General features: G+C 44.1%; 1 protein-coding gene and 1 long non-coding RNA gene across 2 annotated transcripts in view; one reads left to right on the top strand and one right to left on the bottom strand.

Annotated features, from left to right (window-relative positions):
- The window catches only part of PHF21B (PHD finger protein 21B), a 342,423-nt gene that overhangs the window by 96,299 nt on the left and 225,220 nt on the right, over positions 1 to 20,904 (top strand). The gene's annotated exons all lie outside the window — the stretch shown is intronic.
- Positions 10,629 to 20,904, bottom strand: part of LOC109296407 — a 23,256-nt gene continuing 12,980 nt past the window's right edge. The window contains exon 3 of the long non-coding RNA XR_002096968.1: positions 10,629 to 11,369. This is a non-coding gene — a long non-coding RNA (uncharacterized LOC109296407). The remainder of the gene's footprint in view (positions 11,370 to 20,904) is intronic.

Below are 20,904 nucleotides of genomic sequence, written 5' to 3'. Positions count from 1 at the left end.
GGGTGTTTTGCAGGACTGGAGGAAGTTTGGTAGGATTGGGGGTAGCTCAAAGTTCATCAGCTGAGCAGGATGGGGGTATTGTAATTTGCTGCTGCTATAGACCAGCAGCAAATTATTATCCCCTGGAGCCAAGAGAGAAGCAGAGATGTGATTCTTTCCCAGTGCTGCTGTTAGGACTGCACAACTATGCACTGCTTTACACACACAGTGCTTGAGGCAAAGACAGCCTGGGTTTCCATTGTTACTGTTGTGGTTTTTACATCAGCATAATTAGCATATGCATAAACTTAAACAAACAACAAACACACAATGTTCAGGGGCCTCCATGCAAAATTCAGGCATAAAGACTTACCCCCAAGCAAAACTATTTTTGCAGAGAAGGTCTCAGCAGGGACATGATTTTCCCATACAATTACAAATATTAAACAGGTTAATTAATGGTACTGTAAACCTTTATTAGAAATACTTAGAATTCATCTTCTTTCTGCTCTTTAAAGGATAACCACACAATGTTTTTTAATATATAATCAGCTTGATACACCAGAGCAGTATTAATAATTCACCTGGAAAAAAAATTTTGATTCTGTTAATTTCAGTATTCAGTGACAGCAATTCAATTTTCATAAGGAACAAAACAGATCTGACCCCAAAATATAAATTTTGGATTTTTCAACTGAAAAACAGGCAAAACTTTTGTGAGAGTGTGTGTGAAAATAGTCATTTTTTTGACCAACAATGGAACTGGGGTGCTTGTGCAAGAATAAAACTACACAGATATGAGAAGTTCCTGTTGCTCAACCAGATTTTAAATGCAATTTGCTTTCTGTTAATGTATGATAACTATGCATTCCATAATGACATACACAACACATGGAATACCCAGCAAGTTTATGCAAACATATGATTAACAAAGCAGATTGTTGCCCAAATTAATCCCTAAGCAGATTTTTAACTAAATCACTTACAAGAAACAAGAGCATATTTTATGAAACTTTCCCTACCTATGACTTAATTGCTATGGGTTGTAACCACTTCCTTTTTTATTACAGCTAAATTATTCCTTGATTTGCATGATTGTGCAGACAAAGAAGAATGGGACTCCTTTTTATGCTCCAGGACATTGGCCCTGGTTATGCTGGCGCGAGTGTGCTCTGTGAGTCTGTTACTTGGCAAGCACTGATGAAGGATGGGTCGATCCCCCTAAAGTGGTAGTCCATGCAGCCTAGCCAGTGTGGGGAAGGACATTAGCTGCTGCTGGCATTTGCATTGTGGAAGGGAACTCTGTGCAAGACAGTGTTGAGCAGTTTTTCCTGATTTTCTGGGAGGAAATATCCACAGGGATGACGATGTAGTAAATGGCTCTCCTTAGGCTTTATCTCATAAAGCTGTTCAGGCCCAAAAGCACAGGGCTTCTGCAGGTTTTACTGGAAGAGGAGCTGATGATATTGTTCACATCTTCTGGCCTTCTGCACTATCCAGGCCTCTGTAGGCTGGTCCTTGATTGGCACTGCTGTGTCTTCTTGTGTTTTCCTTGTGCTGTCCCTTTAAAGCCAAAGCCCTCGTGTTCAGCACTGCAGGGTTCAGTTTGCTTTGTGGCAGTTCTGCAGCACTGGGGACTCCATTTTCTCTGTCATGAGGAGCCAGAGGTTTTCTTGGTTCCTCCCTCTCCACAGGACTGGACTGGGTCAAGTCAGAGGCAGAGCAGGTATAAGATCTGCATACTAAGGACAATTGTTAAGATTCACCCTGGATATGATTCCAGAAAATTATAATAATAAATAACTAGTACAACACAGGAGGTCCAGAGTGTTGTTGGTGAACTCGCAACATATCATCTGGCAATGAGAATGGGATCCTTTGCTGAGAAGACACCCCTAGATTGTGGGACAACTTTCTGAGACCAGGCTGTGTTTTGTGATTAGAGGGAAGTATTTTTTTTTTCTTCTTTTCTCTCTATTATAGCTGATGTTAGTTAAAATGGCTACATTAGGTCACACAGAAGAATTTGATGTAAGCCAGCCGGCTTCTTGGGACTCTTTTATGTGGAAAGGCTGTCCTATTACCTGGAAGCCAACAAAGTGGAAAACCCAGAACAGAAGTGTGTGATCCTCCTGACGGTCATTAGTGCCAAAACATTTGCCATTGTTTGTTCCCTCACAGTACCTGCCTTACCAAATGCTAAGTCTTATGCTGAAATAATTGCCCTGCTAATGTCACATTTTTGGCCAAGGCCATTTGTTACCCTGCACAAGTTTCAGTTTTTTTAAAGGGGACCAAAAGACCAATGAAGGCATAGCAGAGTACCTGGCTGAGCAGCGTTGCCTTGCCGAATTTTGTGAGTTCGGTGATCTCCTGGATGGCCTACTTCATGACCGTCTCATCTGTGGGGTTCAAGATGAAGCAATCCAACATTGCCTACTCTCTGAACCAAATATGACCTTGCCTACACAAGAAAAAGCCTTGGCAGCTGAAGCAGCTTTCCATAATGTGAGAGAAATTTTTCAGGTATTCTCCAGTAATGTCCACTTACTCCAAAATATCAAGAATCACATATGAGCAAATTCAGCAAATTATACCTTCACCAACAGCACCATGTAAACCAATTAATTCACAGACATGTTTAAGTTGTAGCAGCCAACACAGACAAAGGGAGTGCAGGTTTAAAAATGTGGAGTGTCATGACTGCAAGAAGGGCCACATGGAGAGGGTTTGCTGCTCGAAGGCCAGTTCTGGGAGACAAAAATACTGTGGCAAATGTATTTACTCCCAAACCAATCACAGAGTAGAGTCCTCCCCAGAACATGAGGTACAAAAACCATATTCAGTTCAAAATGTTGGTGTTGTCAAAAATCAAGGTTCTGAGACAATTGCAAGGAAATAATGGAATAAATGGAAAAAAGTGCAAAATGGAAGTGGACTTGGGTTTGGGAGTATCCCTCATAGATGAAAACGCATTCTTCCAGTTGTTTCGGCACCCTCTTCCCAAGTTAGTGAAACCTGAGTGTCGCCTGCGTGACTACAATGGACAGATTGTGTAAACTTTGGGTAGCTGCAGTGTTGATGTCCAGTGTGGATTTGTTAGACAGCGTCTACCCCTCATTGTCACTAAGGGTTCCTACAAAAGTATTCTGCGGAGAAATTTGGTTCTCGCCATTGGGAATCAGTATTCAAGGCGTACACAGTCTCTGCACAGAAAGTCTGGAAAGGCTTGCAAGGGAGTTTCCCCAGGTATTCTCTGAGGAGTTAAGAATTTACTCTGGTCCACCTGTGACATTTCAAATGGATCCTGCAATAGCCCCAATCTTTATGAAGGCTCGGAATGTACCTTTCGTGCTGTGGATGAAAATTAATGCAGAATTAGCTTGGCTTATTGCACAAGGGGTCCTCAAGCCAATCATACATACAAGCTGGGCCACACCAGTTGTTCCTGTTTTAAAACCTAACAGCAGTGTTCACATCTGTGGGGATTACAAATGCACTGTTAATAAAGCACAGTGTCTGCCATTAACCAGTTATTGTCTGTTATTGCAGGAGGGAAGGTTTTTGCCAAACTTGACCTTGCTCAAGCCTATCTGCAGTTGATAGTGGATGACAAGGCTGCTGAGGCCCAAACAGTAATTACACACTGGGAAGCATTCCGTGTCAAGTGCCTTCAGTTTGGAATTTATGTGGCCCCAGGAATTTTCCAGCAGTTCATGGAGAAAATGCTAGCAGGAATTCCCGGGGTTGTTCCATACTTTGATGTATTGATCATGGGGCCATCTAGAGAGAAACTCACTGAGAGATTCAGAAGTTTTACAGAGATTCATTAAAGCAGGTATTGGAGTAAAAAGAGACAAAGGTCAGCTGGAAGTTTCCAGTATCAACTTTCTGGGATATCAAATTGATGCTTCTGGCATTCACCCAGCTGAAGACAAGGTAAAAGCAATACATAATGCCCCTATACCAAAATGCAGAAAGGATCTTCAAGCATTCTTAGGACTTTTCATCTTTTATCACATCTTGAAGGACAAAGCCACCATAGCAGAGCCCCTTTATTGCTTACTGCATAAAGGAGCTCAGTGGAAATGGACTTGCCAGCACAATGAAGCTTTCCAGCACATCAAGAAGTTGCTGACATCAGACTCTGTCCTTGTTCACTATGATGAGCAGAAGCCACTGTCCATTACTTGTGATGCCTCGCCGTTCGGTGTTCACAGTGTCCTCAGTCACACATTGCCTGACAACACTGTACACAGCACACCCAGGCATTGTGAGGATGAAAGCGCTGTCTAGAAGTTATGTATGGTGGCCAAGTATGGACAATGACACACAAGCTTGTGAGGGAGTGCAGCATTTGTTGAGCAACCTGTCATAATCCACCAAAGGCACCAGTATTCCCTTGGGAAATGACAAAGGATCCCTGGTCATGCATCCACATTGCTTTTGCTGGCCCTTTTCAAGGTAAGAATTTCTTAATTGTTGTTGACTCATACTCAAAATGGCTTGAAGTGATTAATGTCTCAACTCTTATATCAACTGCCACTGTAACAGCTCTCTGTCAGCTGTTTGCAACCCATGGGGTGCCCAACATTATTGTTTCTGATAATGGCAGTGCATTCACCTCAGCAGAGTTCCAAGATTTTGCCAGCCACAACCTCATTTGAACTGTTACCCTTGCACCTCGCAGGCTATAGGCCAATGGGCAAGCTGAGCGAATGGTGCAGACTACAAAAGATGCACTGAAAAGGATTGTTGTAGGAGACTGGCCTACCAGATTGGCCAGATTTCTGTTTGCTCAACATGTAACTCCTTGCACTACAACAGGGTCCAGCCCATCAGAACTTCTTATGTGTCGTTGTCTCAAGACATGCCTTGACCATGTTAACCCAGACCTTGTGAGAGACGTGCAGTTTTGGAAAGAAAAGGAGTTGGACTCTGTATTAGAATCTGGTACCTTATGTCTCTTCGTTCCACAAGAGACTCTGTTTGCTCAGAACTACGGGAAAGGCCCACAGTGGGTTCAGTCCAAAAATGTAAGTGCCACGGAACCCATATCATATACAGTCCGGACTGATGACGGACAAGTTTAGAGACACCATGTGGACTAGCTGCATGGGCATTCTGCTGATAACCCTACACCTGAGTAATCTCCAAGCTCCAATCCACCACTGACAGACATGGATTAATTTGGAGAAGTTCCTATGTGTTCCCGCCAGTGCAAACCCTTTTCCATCACCATCAGAAGGAAGTGTCGCTGTTGAGTCTCCTACTAGACTGACAGGGCCATCATCTACTGAACCGCTGTGGTCTTCCCATAGAACTGGTCTCAGTGAGGGGAAGCAGAGTCCTCCCAAATGGTTGGCTGACAGTTCTGTCTAGGGGAAAGGGGTGTTGTGTCTTGTGTTTTCCTTGTACTTTCCTTTTAAGGCCAAAGCCCTCATGTTCAGCACTGCAGGGTTCAGTTTGCTTTGTGGAAGTTTTTCAGCACTGGGGACTCCATTTTCTCTGTCATGAGGAGCCAGAGGTTTTCTTGGTTCCTCCCTCTCCACAGGACTGGACTGAGTCAAGTCAGAGGCAGAGCAGGTATAAGATCTGCATACATATACTGATGCAACTGTTAAGATCCACCCTGGGTATGATTCCAGAGAATTGTAATAATAAATAACTTAGTTCAACATAGCAGTGTGAGTTGCTGAACTCACAACGTATCAGTCACCCTTTCCACAGGCACATCCTCACATCCTCAACCTCAAGGTTAAACTGCTACTGTGTGCTCTATACAGGGATTTCTTTGAAAATGTCGAAACTGCAGGTGGTGCAAAATGCAGCAGCCTGCCTTTTGACTAGGAGCATAACTGCAGTCCTCCAGCATTTGCACTGTCTCCTAATAGCTTTCTGGGGTAGTGTCTACATGTGCATTTATTCTGGCTTAAATTTACAGCAGGAATAGGGTGGCTTCTACAAGTGCAGGCATTAAAATGCTTTAACGCTGTGTGTGGACTGATTTGGGATTAAATTTAGTCCCAAGTCAGTTCACACATGGTGCTACTGCACAGTAAGGCATTTACCTGTGTGTTACTGTGCAGTAACTAATTGGGCATAAATTTGATACTTGCTTGATACAGGTATAAAATTTATGCTCAAGTCAGCGTAAGTCATCATATTTACTGCACAGTGCAGGTGTACATGTGTAGATGCACATCCATACTGCACAGTAATTTCGGTTACTGTGCAGTAAATGTGCACGTGTAGCTGCACCCTGGGAGTACTTCAAGGTGCTGGTTTGGGCCAATAAGGCCCTAAACAGTTTGAACCCTACATACCTAAGGAATTACCTTCTCCTCTATGCCCATTGTGATCCCTAAAGTGAGCCAAGAGCAACCTTTTGTAAGTTCCATTAGTGTGTCAAGTTTGCTTGGTGAAAATGCATGGGAGGTCATTTTTGGCAGTTGGTCTTCAACTCTGAACCTCCTCTCTTGAGTCCTACCAGAGCCAAAACCTGTATGTTTTGGAAACTGTATAGGACCTTCCTATTTGAGCAGACAATGAGGAATTAAAGCTAGGCTGAGATATTGCTTACTGGGTCTGTTTTAGGTATGATATTCTAGTTTTCTTAAATTGTTCCACTCTATTACTGTAAATAAATAATTAAATAAATAATCTCAGTGAGGCAGTTTGGTTCTCGGTGTGTGCGCGTACATGTTCATTAATGCACGTTTCCTACTGCACATTAAGTTTAGTACCTCTAGGCACTCTTACACATGCTCTGGTGGTCAGAGGGGGGTGGTGCTTTAACTAGAGTGGCTCCAAGGGCCCCTTTAATTAAAGTGTTGCTGCATCTCCTTTATCAGCATCCTCACACTTAAAAATAGTGATTGGGGCACTAGAACTAAAGCTTCTACAATGAGCTTTAGTTCAAGTGCCCCAGCCACCTCTTTTAAGAGAAGGGACAGTGATACATGAGATGCTGGAGGCTGCTGAAGTGTGGCAGTTGAGTCTGCTCTGATGCACTGGAATTCTGTGCGTTAGAGCAGCCTCCGCATTCATATGTAGGTGTCCTCTAACGTGAGATAACTAAATGTGCATTACACCACCCTAATGCACAATAGCCAAAGTGTATTTTTTTAAATCATGCTTAGTGCTCAGTAACCTAATTTTACTGCGCATTAAAGTATTCATCATGATACTCTAATGTACAGTAAAATAGGTTACTACGCATTAAAGCACGTGTATATGTGCCCAGTCCTTACATAAGTAAATATTCCATTAAATTCATTTAGATTTAAAGACTATAAGGATGTGGATACCTGTCCTGTACTAGGTGATTGGACTAGCGCTAGAACTGAATATGTCAGAGCTCATTTTATCTCTTCTGTTCCTTTATGGATGCTTTAAACTTCTTATTCCTGAAAAGGCCAGGTAATAATAACTATTTGGCAAAGCCTTATTCCTCATCAGAAAAATGTTTACTTATAAAGTCTAGAGGCAGATCTTTGTAGTGTATATTCAAGAATCGCCCAAATACCACAAGTCAGAAGATACAGTACAGCCATTAAAAGAGGGAAAAATCATTCTTGCCTTTTTCCTACAGTGCTAAAACTTGTCTTTCTCTACTTGATGAACTCTTTAGTGGTCAGAAGGTTAGTAATGAATGTCAGGGAAGCTGGTTCTGTTAGAACTCCCTCTACTGCCTAATGACTTTTATTTAACTAACCCAGGGAGTTCAAAAGAGTAGAAATTAACCCTGATTGACTTGGGCTGTCACGGCTATACTGGGTTCTTCTAAATTCAAGTGTTTGCTTAGGTGCATAACTAACCAATGAAAACACGGTTTTGGAAAAATCAAACTGTAGATACTGTCATGGTTCTCTCACATCTTGGGTCTTCCAAAGACTCACAGCCACCCTTTCATCTATTCACTGATGGCAAGTGTGAAGGAAAAACAGATAAAAGGCAGGAGCTGTTAGCCATGACAAAAATCTGCTCTTTGAACAGTGACATATGACTTAAAGCTGTATGGACATTTTGCCTAATAAAGGAACACCATATCTTCTGCAGACCAATAAAAAGAGATAAATACCAATATTTCTGTCATTAAACAATATCGTAACTGGAGCTAAATCGCCACCTGCAATGAGTAAATTAAATATTGACTATTTCATTGACTGTTAGATTTAATTTGAAGCAATCATGCAGGAGCCATTATGGTGCAGAAGATGACTGACTATTTAATCTTGGCTGTCATCCCTGTTAAGTGTTGAATAATGAGAAAAATATGCACTTGACAGAGTAAGGAAGTTGACTTCATCTCAGGTTTCTGTGTCAGGACTTCTACTTCATAAATTTGTAACAAAGCTGTTGGGAACAGCTGTTGAGGCAGCTCTCCTTCCTTTTAACACAGACGAGATTTGGTAACCTTAACGCTTTCCCTATACCACCTTCCACTTGATTCAATTTTCAGTGGCACGGTTCAGCAGGGGAATTAGACCTTCTTGAGTGTGTGGAGCCTACCACAATATACCTCAGCAATGGGGGACCAAATTCATCCCTTATTTATCTATGCTGGCTTCAGTAAGGAATGTACTAGAAAAATATATGGCCCGTTGCATTTTGCCTGTTGCAGTTTTTTTTGCAGTTTAGAGATACGCACTGCCTCTTCTGTTTTCTTTCGAGATGCTTTCTGAATATGATTTAGTCATCTCTATTAAATAATTTTCTGCTTGGCAGCAAGCTATATGACTATATAATAAGTGCACTGGTTTTAAAAAAAAAAAAAAAGGTGTGTATGGGGGGGGATTGATTCTGTGAGGCACTGAACACTCTTGCTATTGAAACCCAGAGGAGAGGAAAGTATCTCCTCACAGGATCAGGTCCAAACTAACATGCATGCTGATATGCAACACCTCATTGCCCGTGGAGTTTTCTAGCATTTATTCTCCTATAGCTAGCTGGGTTCTGAAAGGATTGTGTGTTGCAGTTTTTATTTGCAGAAGGTGAGGAAATTGTAGCTTTATATTTAAAACAAATTTTTTTTCTAGAACTGGAACCTTTTCTTAAATTGGGCTTGCTTTTTTAATTTTTATTTCCTCTCCCATCAGTCAATCCTGGAAACTTAGGTAAACCAACAGGGTTTATTTGCATGGTGATCAAATTGTTCTCCTTCATATGTTTTTTCCTTGGTGAAATACACATTCTCTCAGGGTTGGCAATCCAGCCAGTAGCTCTCGGCAGGAGAATGCCACCATTACTATGTATGACGAAAAAAATCTCTACTGAGATGATTAAATTTAAAAAGCAGCTGTCATGTACAAGCAAACATTGAAAAACCACTAAAACATTTCAGTTCGCCTTTAAGGTCTGCTGGGTTTTCAACTTTGCAACATTATTGCTTAGTTAATTGTTTTTCATATAAATGAAGTCTTCAACTTGGGACAGTCATCTGCTTACCTCTTAGCTCATGCATCTGTAACATCAAATCTTGATTTAAAACCCCCCAACATCTAGGCATGATTTAATTCAATAAAACAAGTCCCTTTGCTTATAGGTTATGCTCTATCTTTGAATGGAATTCCATGCAAACAGTGGATGAAAAATGATAAATTGAGTCTTTGAAGCTACACCTGATAGAAGTTAAAGTACCTTACCGTTTTTATACATGATTCAGTAGTTGCTTTAAAATTAAACACATCCATTTAGGTGCTGGTTGTAAATTAAAAACAAATTTCCTTTCAAATGCAGCTTTCAGGGAAGAACCCAGCATGCCAAAGTCAGGCAGGTCTGTAGGCAAGGTGCTAAACAGAACTTGGGATTTTCATATGTTTTGCTTTATTGAGCTGAGATGTATCTGAGTTCTCCAAAACTCCAGCATGAGTAGGGTGTAGTTTCTGACAGTTTCAATAAACTTTGGAAAGAAAAAAGACAACTTTAAAAGGTCACTAGAAAAAATGCTATAAAATGCATGAGTAAGTCTTAGAAACTGCTCATTACTGTTGGAGTAAAGGCCAGATGGGTTGCAAGTATGAGAATACAGGACAGTTATTATGTGCGTGTCCCAGGCATCACTGGCTAGATTTTTTTTTAACATTCTCAGCACATTGTAATTCTCAGTGGGAGCCAAGCGCTTTTAGAAATCTGGCCGTGGTGCTTATAAAAACACACAGTGGTAAATTTTAGATACTGTTTTCTTAAGATATTAAGCAATATGGTTAGGATAATATACAGGAAGCTGAAACTTTGTAATGTTTTGAATTACAGCAGACCTAGCAAATAAACCTATCTGTGATTTTGAATAGGTCTTCCTCTGTTGGCATATGTAACATCCATTAGATTGACTCGGGTAAATTGAAAGGCAGCTGTTCTGCAGCTTATCTAGGCCTGGGCATTAAGGCAAAGTACAGACATTCGGGCATGTTAAGGGGGAGGTTAGAGTGGGTTCAAAATGGCCACCTGATGTAACTTAGCTCACCCTGGATGCAGACCTTACACTCAGACCCGGTCTCTGTAATTGGAAATCAATCTAAATCCATAACTGTACTAAAGTTCCACACACAGACCAGTTTAAAAATGGCAGAACCCAGTCTAAGATAGACATGGATTGATGTACACACACATTTAATTGATCTAGGTTAGACCAGTGCATGAAATTTCAGTGCACCCACCTGTGCAGCCATGGGGCTGGGAAAGCCCTGCCAGCCCCAGCCCTTGCTCCAGCCCAAAGGCTGTGCTTTTCACAAACCCATGCCTGAAATTGGGCTATTTTTAGTGTCCCAGTCCCTCACCCCTCCTTCCCTCTTTTCCTCACAGACCAGCCAGTTTCCCACCAAAGCCCATCCCACACACTGCTCCAGGTGGTAGGACTGATGAGTGTGTATGTTCATGGGGTGGGGGGGGAGGTCAGGGAGCTAAAAATAGCCCCTGGTCCCTGCCTCAAATCCCCCTGCAGACCCCATGAATCCCCCTGATCCTACCAGACCCTCCAGCAATCCCTTGCAGATTGCACCTGCCACACTGATCTCCTTGATCACTCCCACAGGTTGCACCTACCCCCCCACCCCTCCTGCTAGGCCCCCAATCCTGACTTACCTTAGATCAGTTTGCCATTTGGACCCTGATCCCCTCCCCCTAACATCCCTGAATGTCTGTACTTAGCATATAAGACCTTCTGCAGGAATGCAGCTGCTGGTTAACAAGGAAAAAGCTCAGCCCTGCAAAGTATGTAGCTGTTTTCAGTGTGAATAAACATTTTATGGTTATGGATTTGAGGTTTCTCAGATCAGAGCAGTAACAATTGTACAACTCTTGCATTCTACTGCAAGCAATTATTACAGATTATTGTATGGGTCCCATCTTGCTTTCACTGAAATCAATGGCAAATATTCCCATTGCCTCTGGGGGCGAGAGAAAGAGAGAGAGAGAGAAAGACAGAGAGCTGTTTTAGAAGCAGCAATAGCTGATGAACTTTCTCAAGCCTGAAATCATACTAAACCATTAGGGGATCAAAAATATACAATTGGGCCTAAACTTCAGATATGAAAAAGTTACAGTCAAGTCAGTAAGAGCTGTTAATGTGTACTATGGCTGTGTGAAGCTCCAGTCCCTGATTTGATTTGGTGGAGATTCAGCCCAATTCAGTGGCCAACTCTCCAAATCCGAATCGAATCAGGATACTCTTTAATCTCTCTAAATTGAATCAACCTTCCAAACTGATTCAGAGAGATTTGGCGATTAGGCCATAGACAGCTTTAAATATTTTTTCTGCATACCTCAAGGTACCCTGGGGCTTGTGGATGCTGGGTTGTATGGAGTGTGCCACAGAATTGTGGGGGGCTCCTCAGTGCACTCAGAAGTACTTCTGGTCCACTTCCGGGTTCACTGCTGAGCATGCGGGCCTCCTCCCCCCCACTCCTGTGGGCTGCTTCATCTGCCCCAGCATCGCAGTATTCACAAGACGGACCTGGTACCTAGAGGTATGTAGAAAAAACTTTTAAAGCTGTGTCTATGGCCTAATCGCTGATTCTCTGAATCAGGATTGAATCTGTAGATTCAGATTTGGCCGAGTCCAACTGGGGACAGTGATCCCAATCAATGAATTGAATCACTGTCCTGATTCAGGCTGAATCCAAATCTGAATTGAATAGGGCCCATTTCACAAGCCCCTAATATGTACCAATTACATCATCAGGCTGAAAGAGCTGCTGGTTCCACAATGAAAGCTTTGAAATAAACAGGATTAATACAAAAGTTCTGGTGGTATGCTTGATATTATATAGGCAGGGTTAAAAACCATGTGATTTTTCTTTGCTGTTAAAGACATTTATGTGAAAATAGACCTCTCTTGAATTTAGTCAGTTCTTGCCATTTGTTGCCTAGCAAAAGTCCATAATCCTTTATTTGTGACATCATTATCCTCATCTTGCAAGTAAAGCTATTGTAAACAATGATGGCGTATTATTGCTTTATCTCAGCAAGGTAGGTTTGTAAGGAGTATCTCCATAGTAAATATTTTTGTCTAAATAAACATACATGTCTTTTAAAAGTGTAACCACTTCAGGCTTCAGGGGCAGCCCTAATGCCCATGCCCTGCTCTGCTTCTAGGGTACCTTCCCCTCCTTCTTTCCCACCATGCCTTGTGTTACAGGGTGATATGGCAACTCTGTTACTGAAGTGACCGGGAGTAACCCTGCAGGGTCAGGAATGGGGCAAGCATGGGAAAAACGCCAGTGCGGCTGAGAAGAAAGCCGACACCAGTAATTAATTCCTTTAATTATCATGGGCAAATGCCTATGGGGGAATAAAAGGTGGCCACTCAGAACAAGTAACTGCCCCCAGAGGCATGACAAGGACAAGAGACCAGATGGGAGGACTGGACAGTAAAACCCAGAATGGATCACAGCCACGTGAGCAAATCACAGCCGGATACCACCACCAAGGAAGGTGAGAGAATTCCTTCTTACCAGGTTAGGGTAATCACCAGGATGCAGACGGAGGACCTGGAGCAAGAATCCCTGGAGGATGAAAGAGCAGGCTTCAGAGACAGGCTCTGGGGCTCAGGAAAAGTGGCAGTTTGCCGCTTAAAGCAACAGGTGTTTCTTTCAGTTAACATACAAGAGAGAATTATTCAATAAATGAAATCCTTGTGACTGGCTAAAACTTAACTGCCTGTGTTGTATAATTCACCAGGGGTGGGTATTCTTCTTTTCTCCTGCCATAAAGTCGTGGCAGGAGAGTCATCCCAGATGAAATTGAGGGTAACATCACCTACCCTCCTACAGCTGGTGCATTGGCCAGGAACCCGTGAAACAAGGAACAACCTGTGGACAGAATGGATTCCATGGAGGTGCAAGCCCCAGGGGATTGGCAGCAGGCCCACACCATGATGTTATATATACTTGGGGCAACAAGCCCAACTAGAAGAAATGGTAAGGCTAAGGGCCCAGGAGACTGAGGCCCGAATCTGCTTCTTCAACCTCCAACAAGACTTGAGTGGGAGAAAAAAGAGGCACAGAAGGTAACAATGACCTAAGAGGGGTGGGATAAGGTTCCCTAAGATGTGCCCACAAGATGACCCAGAGGCATTCTTGGAAGCCTTGGAACACATAGCTATGACTCTAAAATGGGACCCGGCTAGCTGGGCAGTAAGGCTTGGGCCCCTACTGATTGGACTAGCCCAGGCAGCCTACACAGCTCTAACCACTACCAGAGTGGGGGCCTGGGACTATGGAGAAGTGAAGGCCACAATATTATACTGGCTGGAGATATCCCTTGAGACGTAGTGACAAAAGTTCAGGGCTAAAAAAAAAGTGGAAGAGCTTAGACCTCGCCTACTGGCCCAGAGCCTGAGGGATTGGTAGGAGTGGCTCCGCCCTGAGGAATGCACAATGGCTGAAATAATAGATCTCATTGTATTAAACCAGTTCCTGATGGACCTAGGGGGCCAGACCCAGAGGTGGGTCAGGAGACATTGACCAAAAAGTATGGAGGAGGTGCTCCAACTGACCAAAGACTATATGGCAGCTGAAGCCAAAGGGGATAACCCAAGAAGAGAGGGACTGGGACACCCCAAGCCCTGAGACCTGGAGGGGGCCAGAGGGTAAAGGGGGTGGAAGCTCCCTGGAACCCCACACATGAGGGCAGAAGATGGGATAACAAAGAATTCATTTGTTACTGGTGTATTGAGAAATGCCATGTGGCCAGGGCCTGTCTCCAAAAGGTGCTACATGAGATGTCTTCCAACTATCCCCACGAAGAACAGATAGAGTGTAACTTTTGGAGACAAAGCCCCCTGGAGAAACAAGCTAGTGGTAGAGGTCAAGATAGTGGGGACATTAATTCCTACTATAATAGATACAGGTTGTTCCTAGACCATGGTCCGGGAAGATTTGATACCGCCCCAGATAGGGAGCCCCGAAACCTCAGTAAACATGATATGTATATGCAGAACTTTGCATACTTATGAAAGAAGGTGGGTGAAACTCATGGCGATGGGATGGACAGTCAAGCTGGCAGTAGGCCTGGCCAAGACCCTACCCTGCCCCATGCTGTTAGGGGTAGACTGGCCTTATCTCTGTGAGGTGCTGGATTGAGCCATGCAGGGTCAATCAGGGGAAGACCTGACCTATGAGTTCCATCTGGTGTGCTGTGGAGACCTGGCCGACCTCAAAGCAGAGGATCTCAACTCATAGATGGAGACCAATTCTGAGAAGGGAAGAAAAGAGAGCCCTTGTTTAAAAACATCCTGTAAGACCAACTAGTCAAACAAGAAGGTGAGGTGCTGGATCCAGTGTGGGCAAGGCAAATCCCCCAATTTGAGGTAAGAGATAACAATCTATATTAGGTTGAGACCAGAAAAGAGGGGATGAAATGAAGCCAGATACTCATTCCTAGATGGTACTGGAGGGACTTGTTGAGAATGGCTCACACCCTTCCCATGGGGGGCATCTAGGCAGAAACAAGACCGAGGCCCGATTTTTAAAGCAGTTGGTTTACTGGCCAGGACTCTTCAAGATGGTAGAGAAATACTGCCAGGAGTGCCTGGCCTGCCAAAAGACAGGAGAGGCACATACCCCCAAGGTACCAAAGATCCCCCTACCTCTGGCAGAGAAACCTTTCAATCGCGTCACATTGGACGTGACAGGTCCCATCCCGTATAGTTAGGTGGGGTACCAATTTGTATTAATAATCACTGATTATGCCACCTGATTCCCTAAGGCAGTGCCCCTATGGACTCTGATGGCCCTGAAAATTGCTGATGCTTTTATGAAGTGGGTGGCCTGGGTAGAGCTACCCCAAGAAATATTAACTGACCAGGGGAAGAACTTTGTCTAGTGTCCCGAAGGGCATATGCAATATGCTCCAGATCAATCAGCTATGGACTTCAGTCTACCTTCCCGAGACCAATGGACTGGTAGAATGATTCAACTGGACCTTTCAAAAGGTATGATTTGGGCATGTATCTAAGGGACCCCAGTAAGTGGAATGAGATGCTACCCCCCTTGCTCTTTGACATCAGGGAGGCCCCACAAAACTCTACCAGATATTCACCCTTTGAACTGGTGTATGGGCACCAACCACGGAGGATCTTAAACCTAATCTGTGGGAACTGGATGGAGCCCGAGCCGGGGAGGCCAAGATGGCCCTGAACAGTGACAGACTTCCAGAAGAGGTTAGAGAGAGTGCGGGACAGAGCCCAAAGTAACTTGGGGAAGAGTGAGGCCCAACAAAAGAGGAACTATGATGTCCATACACAAGAATGAGAACTTAAAGAAGGAGATTGGGCTCTGGTATTACTACCAGATAGCACTCACAAGTTGTTAGCGCAGTGGCAAGGACCTTTTCAGGTCTTGTGAAAAGTTGGACCTGTTAACTATGAGATATTGGGAACACACCTTGTTAGGAGGAAACAAGGAGGAACATCAATCTATTGAAGAAATGGCACCAGCGAGAGGGGTGGTTAATTTAGAAAGATATGAACATTGAGGATTTTGAGGAAGTAGGAGTACCCCAGGAACAACAGGACCTACCTGAGAAACCAGAGGTAGGTGAAGACCTAGGACAGGATCAAAGAGAAGCAGTGGGGAAGATCATTAGGGAATTCTATGATGTCTTTAACAAATACCCAGGAGAGGCCAAAGTAGAACACTGAATAAAGACACTCACAAATGTAGTGGTACGGAATTGCTGGCAAAGGCTCCCCTGTCACCTATGGCCAATAATCAAAGAAGAAAATGACAAGATGTGCTATGCCTGGGGATCATTCAGGAATCCCACAGTGCCTGGCATAGCCTGATGGTGACCATCCCCAAATCAGATGGATCCATATGCCTCTGCATAGACTATCAAAAGGTAAATGAGGTTGCAGGCTTTGACGCTTTTCCTACGCCCCAAATAGATGACACATTGGAAAAGATAGGCCAGACCCAGTATATCTCCACAGTGGATTACAACAAGGGTCAGTGGCAAATTCCAATGACCCCAGCAGATTGGGCGAAGACAGCATTTGGGAGCCCGTGGGGGTTGTGGCAATTCAAGTGGGTGCCTTTTGGCCTCCATGGAGCAGCAGCCTCTTTTCAGAGGCTAACTGGACAAGCTGCTGAGTGTCCACAAGGGCTATGTAGCAGCCTACATAGATGACATCATAATATTCTCTGAAACATGGATTGAACATTGGCAACACCTCCAAGAGATTTTTAAAAGGAACTTCAACGGGCCGGGTTGACAGCTAACCCCCACAAGTGTGTTCTGGGGAAGAAAGAAACCCAATATTTAGGATTCGTAGTGCGACAAGGGAAGATCCAATCTCTGGTGGACAAGTGACCACCATCCACCAATATAAACTACCCAGAACCCTGAGATCCTTCTTAGGATTTGCTAGTTATTACCACCATTTTATCCCTGAGTTTTCTAGGATCGTGGCTTCTCTAACTGAGCTAACGAAAGGCAGACAAAATCTGATAAGGTGGACTCCTGAGGCTACCTGAGCCTTAGTACCTGCTTTACCTGCTCAATGTGAAAAATCAATACTTTATACCCCTAATTTCCAAAAAACCCCTCTCTTTTTACAGATGGACTCTTCCAACACCACCCTGGGAGCCATTCTGTTCCAAAAGAAGGGCTCCAATAAAAATGCCCATTGCTTATGCTAGTAGAAAACTGACTGCTGCAGAGGTCCGATTCTCCACTATAGAAAGAGAATGCTTGGCAATCCGGTGGGTGGTCAAGATGTTCCGCTATTATTTAATGGGCAGAAAATTTGTCTTAATTATAGACCACGCTCCATTGTGCTGGCTGCAGACTGCAAAAACAGACAATGCAAGATTAACTAGGTGGTTTCTTGCTTTGCAACCTTTTTATTTTTCAGTAGAGCACTGGTCCAGGAGAAGAAACAGGAATGTGGACTTCTTCTCCTGCCCTGAGGAATGACACACCTGGGACCCAAGGCCCCAGAGAAAGAAAACTGCAACAACACAGGCCAACATATAGACACTTCAAGTTTCTCTTTCTTTCTTCTTTTCTTTCCTATGCTCTCACGCCTCCTCCTTAGTGATGCTGATACTGATGACATGGCAACCCTGTTACTGAAGTGACCGGGAGTAACCCCACAGGGTCAAAAAGGGGGAAGCATGGGAAAAACACCGGTGCAGCTGAGAAGAAAACTGACGCCAGTAATTAATTCCTTTAACTTTTGTGGGCAAACACCTGGCTTTTGTGGGCAAACCCACACAAGGGGAATAAAAGGCAGCCACTTGGAATGAGTAACCATCCCCAGGGGCACAACAAGGACAAGAGACCAGATGGGAGGACCGGACAGTGAAACCCAGAACAGATCACAGCTGGGTGAGCAAATCACAGCCAGATCCCACCACCAAGGAAGGTGAGAAAAGAATTCCTTCTTACCGAGTTGGAATAATCACCGGGACACTGACGGGGGAACTGAAACAATAACCCCTGGAGGATGAAAGAGCAGGGTTCAGAGACAGGCTTTTTTCAGTTAACATACAAGAGAGAATTATTCAATTAATGAAATCCTTGTGATCAGCTAAAACTTTACTGCATTTGTTGTATATGCAAACAACTCCTGCCCCATCCCCCCCACTGGGGAGAAGTATTAATTCTTCTTTTCTCTCATCATAAAGTTGTGGCAGTCAAGTCACCCCAGATGAAATTGAGAGTAACATCACCTATCCTCCTACATCTTAATATACTTATTGTATTGAAAGGGAGGCTGCCTTGAGAGTCCTAGAGCAAGCCTTACTCTATCTGCTAGCCAGCAGGTCCCTTCTGACCACTGCTGGCCTGGACCCTTGTTTTGACCTGTGTGGGCACTGTCTACATGTCCCAGGACACGTATAAGCCTTAAGGGCTAATTATGTCACTTCATCCACCCCACCCCTACTCCACATCCCATAGTTCACAGATGTTGCTGTGTCATCACTCTCTTCTGTTGGGGCTTCAGCTTTCTTGGCCTCCACCTCTTTTCTCTGGCTGGTTCTTCCCACTGTGTTGGACCTGGCTTTTAGGCACCAGCTCTTGGGCACTGGACCCCCATCTGTGCCCCTCTCGGGTGTTGGGCTCCTCTGCCCTGCTCTGGGCTCTTTGACCTCACTCCAAGCTCATCACTCTCTCTGCCTTGAACACTAATGGGATCTCCAAACCACCCCTTTAGTGTCAAACTCAGGCTGTTGGTATGAACCATAACCAAAGGAGAATCCCCTTGGTTATAACATAAACTGTCCCTTCTGGGCCCATCGACATCAACAAAAAGGAAAAACAGCATGCTGCCCCTTTAGAAAGGAAAACTTTCCCCCAACTCTGGTACCAATATAACTCCTCAGCTCCTGGCTATATCCCTGTAAGCTCCCAGGGTCTCACTGGTAATCCCAAGGGAACTCAGCAGTCCATCTGGCATTGCTGTGCAGCTTCCCATTTGCAGGGCCAGACTGCCCAGCTTTGGCTCTGGTCAGGGTTTATATGCCCAGAGCCCTGCCCCCTTCCAGTCAGGTGTTTCCACAGGGTTGGCTGCAGGTGCCCTCTATTTAGATTCACTGCCTGGTCTCCATGGCAGCCCATCTGTAGCAGCGCTTAGTTTCTCCTACAAGGCTCCAGCCTGCAGTCCTACTGTAGAGCAACTAGCACTGCAATAGGTTTCCTACGATTGATGCAAGCATCGTCTTATTGTGTTATTACAGAACTAGCTCTGCAGTAAGCACACATAGTTCTCATTTACTGGGTCCAGCTCTCCTGCAGTTTTCTCCCCTTGCAGTCTCTCCCCACCTGGGGCTGTTCCTGGGCCCTTTCTCCCACTGCTTAAGTCTCATTTAAGCTGCATTTTAAGAGATAACGTTGGATGTAAAGTAGGGCTGTGTGCAGCTTCGGACACTGATTCGATTCGGAGGAGATTCGGCCCAATTTGGTGGCTGAATCTCCAAATCCAAATTGAATTAGGAGACCCATTAATCTCTCTGAATTGAATCGGAAGCTTCTGAATTGATTTGGAGAGATTCAATGATCCGGCCATAGACACAGCTTTATATGTTTTTTCTACGTACCTCAAGGTATCAGGCACGGCTTGTGAATGTTGATATGGTGGGGTAGATGGAGCATCCCATGACAGCATACGGGGGGAGTCTCTCACGTGCTCAGTGGTGGACCTGGAAGTGGACCAGAAGTACTTCCAGTCTACTTCTGGATCCACCGTGGAGCATGCAGGGGACCCCCCTCTGGCCCCCCGGCTCAGTGACTGGTGACTTCTGGGTCTGGGGGGGCACCCAGGGTGCCCCTGCAGCCAATCACTGAGCCAGGATGGCACGGGGGGCGGAGGGGTCCCCCGTGCGCTCTGCAGAAGAACCAGAAGTGGACCAAAAATACTTCTGGTCCACTTCTGGGTCCCCTGCCAAGCGTGCAAGGGACCCTTCCCCCCGTGCTCCTGCAGGATGCTCCATCTGCCCCACCATTTCAGCGCTCACAAGCTGCATCTCGTACCTCGATGTATGTAGAAAAAACATTTAAAGCTGTGTCTGTGGCCGAATTGCTGATTCACCAAATCAGAATTGAATCTTCAGATTTACATTCAGCCAAATCGAATTGGGACAGTGGTCTGAATCAGCTAATTGAATCACTGTCCCCCAAACCAGGCCAAATCTGATTCGAATACTTCCCACTTCACACACCCATAATGTAAAGGCTTTATGAGTGATTTTCATTCTATCTCCCTAGTCTTCTAAGTAAAGTCCAGTTGAACACACTGGGCAGTTGCATGAATGTTGTTGTGTAAGTTGCAACAATGACAGAATTATGGTTGACTTCAATGTAGTAGTTTGCTTGAGGGTTGAGTAAAGATTTCAGGACCTGCCCTTTCATATTTACTGGCAAAGAGCTTGCATATGGGAAATGTATCAATGAACAAAATTACTCATCACTGAGAACTGCCTACTCTGGGATTACATTGCTCTAAATTGTTGGGCAGATCCCAGGGGAAAGACCTGGTGTATTTGAGAAGGATTCCCTCCTGAAAACATTTAGGGTTTTTAATTGCATTAAATGAAATACACTATGGCTGGATTATATTTCAAGACAGCTGATAAATTAATAAATTAGATGGGCTAAAAGGGGATGAAAGTGAATATGAAGAAAGCATTAAAATTTGAAATTATCATATGATTAGAACACAATGTAATACATTTACTGTCTTAATTTGCATAAAGAAAGGATGGTCAGGTTCATTATTAGTTTGAAAGATGTGAAGCATTAAAACTTACAATGATCAGTTCTATAATTCTGTTCAGCTGTTGCAGAGTTTAAACTAGCAGAGCTGATGCACAGACGAATGCATTAAAATAGTCTGAAAAACTGTATAGAACTTGGGCGGGTTGTGGGGGAATGGGCAGTTGAGGCAAAACTCCAATTATTGCTCTGTACTTGGAGGGG

Source organism: Gavialis gangeticus, unplaced genomic scaffold (genome assembly GCF_001723915.1).
Source record: "Gavialis gangeticus isolate Ggan-Ray unplaced genomic scaffold, GavGan_comp1, whole genome shotgun sequence".
Lineage (NCBI taxonomy): Eukaryota > Metazoa > Chordata > Crocodylia > Gavialidae > Gavialis > Gavialis gangeticus.
This window is presented reverse-complemented; position numbering and strand designations above follow the sequence as displayed.